At 40.4% G+C, this 14,696-nt stretch overlaps 1 long non-coding RNA gene across 2 annotated transcripts; it reads right to left on the bottom strand.

Annotated features, from left to right (window-relative positions):
- Positions 1–9,117: 9,117 nt before the first annotated feature.
- LOC149095553 (uncharacterized) lies at positions 9,118–14,278 on the bottom strand. Of its 2 annotated transcripts, XR_016204855.1 has the most exons (5): positions 14,211–14,278; positions 13,918–13,964; positions 12,829–12,870; positions 10,984–11,031; positions 9,118–9,726 (listed from the first exon to the last, which is right to left on the bottom strand). It is a non-coding gene; the product is annotated as an uncharacterized LOC149095553 (long non-coding RNA). The 2 variants fall into 2 exon arrangements; XR_016204854.1 differs by lacking the exon at positions 14,211–14,278 and having other exon boundaries at positions 13,918–14,049.
- Between the last annotated feature and the right edge of the window lie 418 nt (positions 14,279–14,696).

The following is a 14,696-nucleotide window of genomic DNA, read 5'->3' on the forward strand; positions in this document are numbered from 1 at the left end:
CACGAGTTAGTTTAGAGTCCCCGAGACTGGAAAATATCCCCGAAATTCTTGGAAATCGACCCAAAGTTGGTGAAAATCGCCCTGCGCGTAAGGCGATCTCGGCTACCGTTTCTTACTCTTAAATTAAAGTGTAGCTATACTTCGGCCTAGAAAATCGAAACCGAGCGCTCAAATATTGTTTCTCTGTCAATTTCTCTAATAACCAAGGCCATCAAGAGTTAGCTTAGAGACCCCGGGACTGGAAAATATTCCGTAACTTCCTGGAAATCGACCCAAAGTTGGTGAAAATCGCCCTGCTCGTAAGGCGATCTCGCCTACCTTTTCTCACTCTTAAAGTGAAGTGGGGCTATATTTCGGCCTAGAAGCTCGTAACCGAGCGTTCAAATATTTTTCCTCTGTCCATTTCACTGACAAGCAAGGCAATCACGAGCTAGTTTAGAGTCCTCGGGACTGGAAAATATTCCGGAAATTCCTGGAAATCGACCCAAAGTTGGTGAAAATCGCCCTGCACGTAAGGCGGTCTCGCCTACCTTCTCTCACTCTTAAAGTGAAGTGGGGCTATATTTTGGCCTAGAAGCTCGAAACCGAGCGTTCAAATATTTTTCCTCTGTTTACTTCACTGCAAACCGAGGCCATCACCAGTTACTTTAGAATCCCTGGGACTGGAAAACATCTCGCTAATTCCTTAAAATCGGCCCAAAGCTGGTGAAAATCGCCATGCGCGTTAGGCGGTCTCGGCTACCTTTTCTCACTCTTAAAGTGAAGTGGAGCTATATTTCGGCCTAGAAGCCCGAAACCGAGCCAAACAGAGCGTTCAACTATTTTTCCTCTGTCCACTTCACTGAAAACCAAGGCCATCACGAGTTAGTTTAGATTCCCCAGGACTCGAAAATATAACGCAAGTTCCTGGAAATCGACCGAAAGTTGGTAAAAATCGCTCTGCGCGTAAGGCGGTCTCGGCTACCTTCTCTCACTCTTAAAGTGAAGTGGGGCTATATTTTGGCCTAGAAGCTCCAAACCGAGCGTTCAAATATTTTTCCTCTGTCTATTTTACTGAAACCAAGGCCATCACAAGTTAGTTTAGAGTCCCCAGAACTGGGAAATATCCCGCTAATTCTTGGAAATCGGCCCAAAGTTGGTGAAAATCGCCGTACGCGTTAGGCGGTCTGGGCTACCTTTTCTTACTCTTAAAGTGAACTGGGGCTATATTTCGGCCTAAAAGCCCTAAACCGAGCGTTCAACTATTTTTCCTCTGGCCAATTCACTGAAAACCAAGGCCATTACGCGTTAGTTTAGACTCCCCAGGACTGGAAAATATAACGCAAGTTCTTGCAAATCGACCCAAAGCTGGTAAAAATCGCCCTGCGCGTAAGGCGGTCTCGCCTACCTTCTCTCACTCTTAAAGTGAAGTGGGGCTATATTTTGGCCTAGAAGCTCGAAACCGAGCGTTCAAATATTTTTCCTCTGTTTATTTCACTGAAAACCGAGGCCATCACCAGTTACTTTAGAATCCCTGGGACTGGAAAACATCTCGCTAATTCCTTAAAATCGGCCCAAAGCTGGTGAAAATCGCCATGCGCGTTAGGCGGTCTCGGCTACCTTTTCTCACTCTTAAAGTGAAGTGGAGCTATATTTCGGCCTAGAAGCCCGAAACCGAGCCAAACAGAGCGTTCAACTATTTTTCCTCTGTCCACTTCACTGAAAACCAAGGCCATCACGAGTTAGTTTAGATTCCCCAGGACTCGAAAATATAACGCAAGTTCCTGGAAATCGACCGAAAGTTGGTAAAAATCGCTCTGCGCGTAAGGCGGTCTCGGCTACCTTCTCTCACTCTTAAAGTGAAGTGGGGCTATATTTTGGCCTAGAAGCTCCAAACCGAGCGTTCAAATATTTTTCCTCTGTCCATTTCACTAAAAACCAAGGCCATCACGAATTAGTTTAGAGTCCCTGAGACTGGAAAATATCACCCAAGTTCCGTCAAATCGAGCCAAAGATTTCAAAATCACGATGCGCTTAAGGCGGTGTCGGCTTTTGCTCAATTTGCCGAAACTTGGGGGATATTTTCCAGTCCCGGGGATTCTAAACGAACTCTTGATGGCCTTGGTTTGCGGAGAAATAGACACAGCTAAAATGATCGCATGCTCGGTTTCGAGCTTTTAGGCCCAAATATAGCCCCACTTTATTTTAAGACTGAAAGAGTAGCCGACACCGCCTAACGCGCATCGTATTCTTGACAAACTCTGGATCGAGTTGCCGGAACTTGGCATATATTTTCCAGTCTCGGGGGACTCTAAAATAACTCCTGATGGCCTTTGTTTACGCAGAAATAAACACAGGTAAAACGATCGCACGCTCAGGTTTGAGCTTTTAGGCCGAAATATCGCCCCACTTCATTTTAAGACTGAAAGAGTAGCGGAGAACGCCTTGCGCGCATCGTAATCTTGACCTACTTTGGCTCGATTGGCCGGAACTTGGGGGATATTTTCCAAACCCAGGGACTCTAAACTAACTCTTGATTGCCTTGGTTTGCACAGAAATGGACACAGGTAAAACGATCTTTGCTCGGTCTCGAGCTTTTAGGCCGAAATCTAGCAAATCGAAAGGAAAGCGAGCCAAAGTTGGTCTGGGCTACTCTTTTAGTCTTAAAATAAAGTGGGGCTATATTTCGCCCTAAAACCTCGAAACCGAGCGTGTGATCTTTTTACCTGTGTCCATCCCTCTGCAAACCAAGGCCATCAGGAGTTAGTTTAGAGTCTCCGGGACTGGAAAATATCCCCCAAGTTCCAGGAAATCGGGCCAAACTTGGTCAAGGTCACGATCCGCGCAAGGCGGTCTCGGCTACTCTTTCGGTCTTAAAATTAGGTGGGGCTATATTTCGGCCTAAAAGTTCGTAATCAAGCAAGGGATCGTTTTACTTGTGTCCATTTCTCTGCAAACCAAGCCCATCAGGAGTTAGTATAGAGTCCTTGGGACTGGAAAATATCCCCCAAGTTTTTGGAAATCGAGCCAAATTTGCGTGGTCTCGGCTACTCTCAGTGTTAAAATGAAGTGGGGCTATATTTCTGCGTAAAAGCTGGAAACCGAGCGTGCGTTCGTTTTACCTGTGTCCATTTCTCTGCAAACCAAAGCCATCAGGAGTTAGTTTTGAGTCCCCGGGACTGGAAAATACCCCGCATGTTCCAGAAAATCAAGTCAAAGTTGGTCAAGATCAGGATGCACGTAAGGCGGTCTCGGCTACTCTTTCAGGCTTAAAATGAAGTGGGGCTATATTTTGGCCTAAAAGCTCAAGTTCGAGCGTGCGATCCTCTTACCTGTGTCCATTTCTCTGCAAACCAAGGCCATCAGTAGTTAAGTTAGAGTCTCCGGGAATGGAAAATATCCCACAAGTTCCGGGAAAGCAAGCCAAAGTTGGTCAAGATCACGATGCGCGCAAGGCGGTTTTGTCTACTCTTCCAGGCTTAAAACGAAGTGGGGCTATATTTCGGCCTAAAAGCTCGAAACCGAGCGAGCGATCCTCTTACCTGTGTCTATTTCTTTGCAAACCAAAGGCATCAGGAGTTACTTTAGAAAATCCGGGAGTGAAAAATATCCCCCAAGTTCCGGCAAATCGAGCCAAAGTTGGTCAAGATCTCGATGCGTAAAAAGTCCGGCAAATCGAGGCAAAGTTGGTCAAAATCTTAATGCGCGTTAGGAGGTCTCGGCTACTCTTTTAGTCTTAAAATGAAGTAGGGCTATATTTCGGCCTAAAAGCTCGAAACCGAGCGTGCGATAGTTTTACATGTGTCCATTTCTCTGCAAACCAAGGCCATGAAGGGTTAGTTTAGGGTCCGCGGGACTGGAAAATATCCCCCAAGTTCCGCCAAATCGAGGCAAACTTGGTCAAGATCACGATGCGTAGAAGGCGGTCTCGGCTACTCTATCAGTCTTGAAATGAAGTGGCGCTATATTTCGGCCGAAAACCTCGAAACCGATCGTGCGAACGTTTTATCTGTGTCCATTTCTCTGTAGACCAAGACCATCAGGAGTTAGTTAAGAGTTCCCGGGACTGGAAAATATCCTCCAAGTTCCGGGAAATCGAGCCACAATTGATCAAAATCACTATGCACGGAAGGTGGTTTTGGCTACTCTATCATTCTGAAAATGATGTGGGGCTATATTTCGGCCTAGAAGTTCAAAACCGAGCGTTCAATAATTTTTCCTGTCTCCATTTCACTGAAAACCAAGGCCATCACCAGTTAGTTTAGAGCTCCTGTGATTGGAAATATCCCCCAAGTTCCCGCAAATCGAGCCAAAGTTAGTCAAAATCACGATGCGCGTAAGCCGATCTCGGCTACTCTATCAGTTTTAAAATGAAGTGGCGCTATATTTCGGCCTAGAAGCTCGAAACCAAGCGTTCAAATATTTTTCCTCTGTCCATTTCACTGAAAACCAAGGACATCGCCACTTAGGTTAGAGTCCCTGAGACTGGAAAATATTCCTTAAGTTCCGCCAAATCGAGCCAAATTTGGTCAAAATCACGATGCGCGCAAGGCGGTCTCGGCTACTCTATAAGTCTTAAAATAAAGTGGGGCTATATTTTGATTTAGAAGCTCAAAACCGAGCGTTCAAATATTTTTCCTCTGTCCATTTCACTGAAAACAAAGGCCATCAACAGTTAGTTTAGAGTCCCTCGGACTGGAAAATATCTGCCAAGTTCCGGCAAATGGAGCCAAATTTGCTCAAAATCAAGATTCGCGTAGGGCGGTCTTGCTACTCTATCAGTGTTAAAATAAAAAGGAGCTATAGTTCGCTCTAGAAGCTCGAAACGGAGCGTTCAAATATTTTTTCTCTGTCCATTTCACTGAAAACCAGGGCCATCACGAGTTAGTTTAGAGTCCCTGGGACTGGAAAATATCTCCCAAGTACAGGCAAATCAAGCCAAAGTTGGTCAAAATCACGATGCGCGTGAGGCGGTCTCGGCTACTCTATCAGTCTTAACATGAAGTGAGGCTATATTTCGGCGTAGAAGCTCGAAACTGAGCCTTTAAATATTTTTCCTTTCTCCCTTTCACTGTAAACCAAGGCCATCACGAGTTAGTTTAGAGTCCCTGGGACTGGAAAATATCCCCGAAGTTCCGGCAGATCGGGCCAAAGTTGGACAAAATCACGATGCGCGTAAGGCGGTCTCAGCGGTCGATTTTCAGCAACTTGAGGGAAATTTTCCAGTCCCAGGGACTCTTACCTAACTCGTAATGGGCTTGGTTTTCGGTAAAATTGACAGACGCAAAGGGATCGCACGCTCAGTTTCAAGCTTCTAGGCCAAAATAGAGCCCCACTTCATTTTATGACTGAAAAAGTAGCCTAGACCGGCTCACGCGCAGCCTGAGTTTGACCCAACGTTGGGTCGATTCTCTGGAACTTAAGTTTAAATGCTTGGTGTACTTTACATGCTTGGTGTACTTTACTTGCTTGATGTACTTTAATTACCTGGTGTACTTGACTTGCTTCATGTACTTTACTTGCTTTGTGTACTTTAATTGCTTGGTGTACTTTACTTGCTTGATGTACTTTAATTCCTTTATGTACTTTAATGGCTTGGTGTACTTAACCTGCTTGATGTACTTTACTTGCTTGGTGTACTTTACTTGCTTGATGTACTTTACTTGCTTGATGTACTTTACTTGCTTGATGTACTTTACTTGCTTGATGTACTTTACTTGCTTGATTTACTTTACTTGCTTGATCTCCTTTACTTGCTTGATTTACTTTAATTGCTTGGTGTACTTTACTTGCTTGATGTACTTTACTTGCTTGATGTACTTTACTTGCTTGATTTACTCTACTTGCTTGATTTACTTTACCTGCTTGATGTACTTTACTTGCTTGATTTACTTCAATTGCTTGGTGTACTTTACTTGCTTGGTGTACTTTACTTGCTTGATGTACTTTCCTTGCTTGGCTTACCGTATTTGCTCGGTGTACTTTACTTGCTTGGTGTACTTTAATTGCTTGATGTACTTTAATTGCTTGGTGTACTTTACTTGCTTGATGTACCTTAATTCCTTAATGTAGTTTATTTGCTTGGTGTACTTTACTTGCTTGATGTACATTAATTGCTTCGTGTACTTTACCTGCTTGATGTACTTTACTTGCTTGGTGTACTTTACTTGCTTGATGTACTTTACTTGCTTGATGTACTTTACTTGCTTGATGTACTTTACTTGCTTGATTTACTTTAATTGCTTGGTGTACTTTACTTCCTTGATGTACTTTACTTGCTTGATTTACTTTAAGTGCTTGGTGTACTTTACTTGCTTGGTGTACTTTACGTGCTTGGTGTACTTTAATTACTTTGTGTACTTTAATTGCTTGGTGTACTTTACTTGCTTTGTGTTCTTTAATTGCTTGATGTACTTTAATTCCTTAATGTAGTTTATTTGCTTGATGTACTTTACCTGCTTGATGTACTTTACTTGCTTGATGTACTTTACTTGCTTGATGTACTTTACTTGCTTGATGTACTTTACTTGCTTGATGTACTTTACTTGCTTGATGTACTTTACTTGCTTGATGTACTTTACTTGCTTGATGTACTTTACTTGCTTGATGTACTTTACTTGCTTGGTGTACTTTACTTCCTTGGTGTACTTTACTTGGTTGATTTACTTTAGTTGGTTGATGTACTTTAATTGCTTGGTGTACTTTACTTGCTTGGTGTACTTTACGTGCTTGGTGTACTTAAATTACTTTGTGTACTTTAATTGCTTGATGTACTTTAATTCCTTAATGTAGTTTATTTGCTTGGTGTACTTTACTTGCTTGATGTACATTAATTTCTTGGTGTACTTTACCTGCTTGATGTACTTTACTTGCTTGGTGTACTTTACTTGCTTGATGTACTTTACTTGCTTGATGTACTTTACTTGCTTGATGTACTTTACTTGCTTGATGTACTTTACTTGCTTGATCTCCTTTACTTGCTTGATTTACTTTAATTGCTTGGTGTACTTTACTTCCTTGATGTACTTTACTTGCTTGATGTACTTTACTTGCTTGATTTACTCTACTTGCTTGATTTACTTTACTTGCTTGATGTACTTTACTTGCTTGATTTACTTCAATTGCTTGGTGTACTTTACTTGCTTGGTGTACTTTACTTGCTTGATGTACTTTCCTTGCTTGGCTTACCGTACTTGCTCGGTGTACTTTACTTGCTTGGTGTACTTAACTTGCTTGCTGTTCTTTACTTGCTTGGTGTACGTTAATACAGGTGAAACTTGTATTAAGCGGACACCCTTTGGACCCTCGCTAATGTCCTCTTGATATGGGTTGTTCGCTCTAAGCAGGTTCAAATATATTGTGCAATAATATTTACCCGTTTGTAACATATTGTAACATATTGTAAGATCAAGGACTGCCGGTAGCACAATGTCCAGTCATTCAATGCATCAATCTGGAATAATCTGCTTAGCTTTAATATGACATCGGTGAACAATGTTGACGGAGTCTGAGCTGGGCTTTCAGAATTAAAAAGCCCTTGAAGTGTCTGCTTATTACAGGTTTTGTGCAACAAAATGGGTTAATATTGGTGTCCGTGTCCGCTTAACTGAGGTGTCCGCTGAATGCACGTTTATTTTGGAGTAAATGTAAGAAAAAAAGGTGGGACTTGAGCAGGTGTCCATTTAATAGAGTGTGTCCGCTTAATATGGGGTCCGCTTAATACAGGTTTCACTGTACATACTTGAGACTTTTCGCTATCTCGATCGAGATGTTTTTGCGTACTGTTAATTCGTTGATTACTAAAGATGCGTTCCTTACTTTCCAGCTGTTGTTACTGAGAAGAAGCTAATTCAGGGCGTGGGGAGAGGGGTTTCTACCCTATATAAGGTATGTGCCGCCTTTTTGAAGGCTATGGCTTGTCAACCGTTTTGGTTTGAAAATGGGTAGAATGATTTCGCCGGTTTGGTCCGCGAAAGTATGGCTTAATTTGAAATAAACCATAATATAGACATTACTTGAAATTTATGTCTCTTTTTGTCGAGTTTATCATCTTCAAACAAAAACGAGAGGAATCAATTTTAATACCACGATAAAGCGCGATTTGCCTCGCAGAATACACTGAACGGTCATGCATATTTGAAAACAGCATTTTAGAGGTCAAGCCTAGAAAAGGGTATGAAAAGTGACATTTATTGGTCTGAAATGGGGTCAGGATTTAGAGAACTGGACGGCACGCGCCTGCCAATGATTCCAAGGAATACTGCACCCCCTTCCGGTATTTGGGAAGCCTACAGTGTTTATTATTTTAAAGTGCTCTACAGCCTGCGAATGCAGACGTATTTCCGCCTGTCGCTTGTCTACACCGAAAAATAACGTCAGCGAACTCGAGCCAGAAAACGGTTCTGTGACATAGCAACTTTTGTTTTCTGTTGGCCAATCAGATTTCATGATAGAATTAAACTCGAGTGGCTCGCGGCTAATCTCATACCCAGATTTCACTCTGTTTGACCCTGAGAAGTGAAATCTCCCTTCTGCTTGGTCTTGGAAGATCTGGGTTCTAGATTAATTCGCGGCTCCCCCGCTCGATGGTCGATTAATAAAACACCAACGAATATTTCTCATGTTTTCATTCCGCCGTTCCTCACTAACCAAACGCCTGGAACAGGCTATTTGCAGTTAACTGTAAGTCCGCATGTGTTAATTACACTGGACACCAACCGGAGGTGCACCAATCTCTGGTGGTTTCAAGTACGAAATTTGAAGCTAAAATTTGAAAGTTCTAACAAAAAAATTCTGTAATAGGAGATTTCGAGTCCACATGGAGGAGGGTGGCTCACTATGGAAAAGCACTACTTTTCGGCGGAGAGGGGGACAAGACATGCTTTACAGCTGAAGAGTAAATGATTGCCATGCCGTCCCACGTGTTTGATACCAAAAGAAAATATTCACTGTCAGTTTTGCTTTTTGTGCTCATGTTGACTTCATAAAATATCCAAAAACACTGACGTTCTCCTTTCAGCGCGCGCGGATTACTCGACTTTTCGTCCTCAGTGCGCGTGCGATCGTAAAACTATAGGGAGCCACCTTAAATACTGATTATGTGAAAAGAGTTTGGGGAAATACAACACTAAAATAAGGTGGCATTGTGGGAAGCTTTATTATAACAAAATAGAGAAATTTACAGAGACCGTGGTAGTGTGAAATTCTTCAGAATGTGCAATGCTCTTACTTACAAACACTATTGAGTACAAGCTGAATAATGCGATAACAGCCAATATCCCTCATTGGCACTGTTCTTGAAAAACATTTGCCAGGAGTTGTAAAATAAGCCCTATTTATATTCGATTTTAAGTAAACCAGTAATATTAGTGTTTTAATATAAATCACTGACTTAACGCTTTTCTCAGTACTGTAAAAAAATCCAATTTCATGTTAAACCACACCTGAAAAAAGTAAAAATCGATCTACATTTGTCAAAAACGGGAACGGGAACGATGGTTAAAATTGATGAAAAGAGCATTTCGACATTATTTAGCTATTCGAAGGAAGATATGATTATCAATCTTGTTTGACCATGCAGTCGTAGCCACCTTAATTGCATCCTCCGCAAGGCCTTTCGTTAGTACAATTACGAGACAAAGTCAGTTGGATGAATGATTTACAGTTCCCAGAACTGAATTGTCAGAGAAAAAGATTAATCCTCTTCAAGGTTTTTCTTCCAACTTTTTCCTTTACGGTTCCTCTTGCCTAGAAGATAATAAATTAGAAAAGGTGAGTGCCTTTGTTCTTATTTGTTGTGTCTGTTGACTACTTGATCCTAGCAACTTTGAAGAAAAGTATCCAATGAAGACGCTTATTGAGAATAAGGGGGAACCATCCTCGTAAATGGATCAAGAACGTTAAAAGGTTAAGTGTCTTTTCTTTGGCTCTTTCAAGTTAAAATACTGTGTATAATATGTAATTATGAATCATAGTTGGCCAGGAAATATGGGATCCGTAGAGTAGGCAGCATAGAGGTTTCGGTGCTTCACAAATTCAACTGTGTTGGTTCTTAATTGGTTTCAAATTTTCTGGACTCCTAAACGACACTGGTCTGTATACGAAAAAGATCACCTTCCCTGGTTCCGATTGGTCATTTTTCTTTGAAGTGGCCAAATTCCATGCAGGTCAGAAATGGGTCGAGGGCTTCATTTTGAAATATTTGCAAAGCTCTATTTCAGTGCCCTCCAAACCGTCCACTTAAGTTCTATTCCTGTCTTAACATGTAATTAACGGCCTGTTGAGTTGATCTCCGTATACTGGAATTCAAAATGCTTCATTGTGCCCATACTAGTTCCACTCCTTTCTACAGCTAGAGACAATTTATGTATTTAAAAAGTAATTAGTTTTGCTCTGCTCCACCCCTTTAAATGTTGAGCTTACTGCAAAATTACCCACATGGAATTGTTTTGTGTTGCTACAGCATTGGAAGAGGAGAGGGAGGGCAGCCTATCAAAGAGTTTATGTTTGGTGTTTCCTGGGTTGAGTTTGCAAATTGCTGGAAACGTTATACTTTTAAAACAATCCCAAGTGCGTTTATCTTTGGAGAAAGCTGCTTTAGGTAGCCTTGCTGATAGCTTCAATACAAGGCAGGAAAAAAAACACCACTTGCGATTGCCCAGGGCAAGTAAATTTTGCTCTTGGGCTAGTGAAAATGGAAGATTGATAGTCCGGTGGGCAAGTGAAATTAGCCTCAGCAGTCTTGTTAAGGCCGCTGCACACTAGCCGATTTTTTGTCGGCCGACAAAAAATCGGCTAGTGTGCGGCGGCCTTTAGTTGATAAGGAATGAACAAAGCAGACTTATTGGGCAATTAATATTTTAGTGGGGGCAACTGAAAACTGAAATGTACTGGCCCACTGAGCAACAGGATTTCATTGTTTTCCTGCCCTGCAGTACCATTCATTTTCTATTGGTGCCATTTTGTTCAGTTCATTTTTCCACATTTACTTTGATGTAAAAATACCTGTTGTAAGACCTTGGTGTAGGCCATCTACTAACTGCTTGTCAGCACCTAAAACAACAAAGAACTGAGTCAATTTAAATCACTATTACTGTTACTGTTATTAAAAACCATAAAATGTAACCCCTTTACAACGACCACAGAGGAGAAACAAAAATGGGGTCGTATAACATGTGTACGAGGGTAGATTCTAATTATGATAGCAGTACTGATGTGCGTAATGAAATATGCATTTTCCTTTAAATCATGTGACCAACGACTACCTTTTGGAGTCCGAACATCATGCTTTCACTTTGAATAATTTACTTCTTTGATACCATCATCCAAAATGCCTGATGAGCAATTATAAATTAGGGACAAGAAAGGCGGCAAATAGTAAATATCAATTCCATTGACGTCATGACGCGCGTTCCAGTACGACTTTCCGGCCTTGCTTTTCCCTCGTGTAAGCCAGCTGTTTAATCCTCATTTTAACGCTTTTTTCACTGTTTAAACAGCCTAGTTCGAAGATAAAGTATGGAATCATAAAATTCCGTCCAAAATAAATGTTTCTTTGTCATTTCTGCAGAAAATTTAAACGATTTAACCATCTACCGTGAGCGACAGTCGTATTTGTACCGGGCCGAACAGTCGCAGATGACGAGCTCCGTATGTACTGAGCTGAGCTATAACTGTTTTTTGCTGTTCAAAATGTATTTTATTAGGATCAAACTTTTTTTCTTGCTGATCACGTTGTACAAACACCCTGATCCTGCTGTAATCGAGCTTTTTATCAGTATTATTTTGTTTTGTGGTTGAAATTAAGCCTGAGAGGCAAATCTACATAGGTCTCGCAGATGTAAAATGGATGCAGGAGAAAGAAATCCTCGTCATTAATCAAGCCTATGTGGTAGAATAGAATAAATTCCCTGGTTTTGGTGAACGAAGCCATTTTTGTTAAGACTCGTAGAGGCCGCACACGCCGTTGCGCATGCCGTACAGCACAATCTCAATCAAGTCCATCCTTCATTCATTCATGAGCGCGCACTTAAATAAATAACCACGCGTGACACCACGCGTGTTTTCCTGTTTTTTTTGACGTCAGCGTGACCAAATAAATGTTAATTTTGTCGCGTTCCCTTGGGTGAATTTTTCTTTAATTTGGCTCAGTTCTAACCACAAACAATTCCAATAAAATACCCTATTTTTGTGAAAATCTCTCAGAGCTAATCTAATATATTTAGAATAATGACAAATTACAGATTATTGGAAAAACCGTCTGAACAACCTTGACTTTTTACCAATTCAAAGTGTCAGGCAGTATCGTTTCCATGATGTGGAGAAGTATGAAGCAATTTCACCAAAGGAAAGTATAAATATTAAGGAGTTTAGGTCAAAATGAGGAATACATCTGCCTGTCATTAGATTAGATGTTGCCATGGTAACGGCGTTAATCCAAAAGTTGACAACCAAAACATAAGCCTTATTTTAACAGTACCCATACTGGTAAATCTCTTCGGGTAAAACTTTAAGAGAAATTAACTAAGTTTCCTTTTCTAACTCGCGCTCTATAGGGAGGGTGTTCGTAATTACCCTAGGGAGCCACCTTAAAAATAACCAATGAAAATGCTTCATGGAGGCTGCTTTTGGTGTTTTTACTTTATGTGCACCACAACATAAATGGTAATTTTGCAATATATTGCTTATTTTGTTGCCTTTTAACGCAGCCTAACCTTAATAAATCAGTAACTGAAAGACTGACTGACTGATTTACTGACTGACTGACTGACTGACTGATTGACTGACTGACTGACTGACTTACTGACTAAATTAATACATTAAGAAATAAATAAATATTATGACATTTACCTTTTCTAACCAGGGCAGCCTTTGTGAACTCTTCATCAAAGCCTGTTGATCAGATGTTGATATAAGAATCATGAACAAGTACTGTGAAACTAAAACAACTGATATTTTACTAGGCAGAGTTCATACTTAAGTTTTCACTTGTATTAAATGATTCTAAAAACTCATCACATGTGATCAGTCAGTCACATTTGATGAATTTCGCATTCGGATGGTAATATTTACCACTAATTAACCGAGAGTGAGGTCTTTACGGGAAAATCTCAAACCGGGACCATGCCGCATTAACCGAGCAATAGAGAGTTTAAGAAAGCCACGACGGCAACGGCAACGTCGCTAAACAAAAGGTTTAATGAGCAGAACAATGACTGTGCACGCGCGTTATGATTCTTGGTACATTTCTTTGCCGTCCCCTGCAAAACAAGAACGTGAAATGGCCAAATTCCGCGTTGTCTGAACAACGTAAACCACAACAGCTAAGGTTTGAAATTTCTATTTCAAATTTATCTCTGTGTCCCAGATTCAGTTTCGTCATACTTTTGACAGTCATAAACAAAGTAAATGACTTAAGAGTATCACGAGATTCGTAGGTAACATATAAATTCATTTTTTAATCGACGTTTTCCTCGGCGTCGTCGTCGTAGCTCCTTAAACTCCCTAATAGCAAAGTCAATACGGCAAGGCCGTGGCTTGAGATTTTTCCTTATGGACTGAATGTTCGAGGTTAATAAGTTGTTTATTATATGGCTTTTTGCTTTAGTTTAGCAGGCCCGTAATCGACCCGTGGGCATTACGGGAGAATAATGCCGTATATTAAGCTAATCAGAGCTCGCATTCTAAAGGCTACAAACACAAGCCATCTAACAAAGCGTTGTATTGTTTTTCCATTTTTTAGAAGAGAAGTTTTCATTCCTTTTCATCCACCTTATTGCCAAATTACATCATTTGATTACAAACTTCTGCAAGGAATTACTTTCCAACATGCCTGTCTGAGCATTTACTTAAACCTTTTGTGTAAAACATTGTGGTAACTGAAAAAACGTCAGTACTGTAGTGCTTTAATACACAGCTAATCCCAATAAACAGATTTACCAATTTGTCCACATCATCCTGGTCCATTCTGGCATTACTACTGGTACCTAAATATATAGAAATCAACAAAATTGAGACAGAATACTTAGTTGTTTGAGCCACTAGTTGGACATTTGTATAGAATTCTGTATAGTTTCTTTCAGTACGTCTCATTTCAATAAGAATATCATGAAATAAATATTTTAATTTTAATTATTATAACTTAGAGATATATCATTGCCATCAGAAAGTAGCGCAACTATTGCATTTCTAAAGTGCATTTATACTGCCAAATAAAATTTATAATTCATCACCTTCTTCCTTTCCAGTTTCTGGCCCTTTAGACCTATGAGATTCCATTTCTGCAGGTATCAAAGATGAAAAGACCACAGTCAATTATAACCATTTGTCATGGTTTGAACGTACAAAGCGTATTACAAAGAGAACTGTTATTTATAGCATTAATTTTGATAGACAGTCAAGTCCTTTTTAGGACATAATTTGCTCTAACTTTGTCACGATAAAAGGGCATAATATTGTTCCAAAAAGGTATTTTCAGTATTTGGCGAACATTCTGAAGTAAAATTTCGTCATCATCAACAACAGTCTCCAAAGGGGTTGATACCTATAAAAACAATAATCTAGAACTTACTTTATTAACATATTACAGAAATTGATTATAAAAAATTCATTAATACTCAATATAATTACTTTTGTGCTCTTGCCTGTAAATATGAAGAATCATGCAACATGCAGGAGTGAAATTTTATAATTTATTTTATTTTACCTGAAAGACCCCT

Source organism: Orbicella faveolata, unplaced genomic scaffold (assembly GCF_042242905.1).
Source record: "Orbicella faveolata isolate gen_17 unplaced genomic scaffold, um_ofav_v1 contig_50, whole genome shotgun sequence".
NCBI lineage: Eukaryota > Metazoa > Cnidaria > Anthozoa > Scleractinia > Merulinidae > Orbicella > Orbicella faveolata.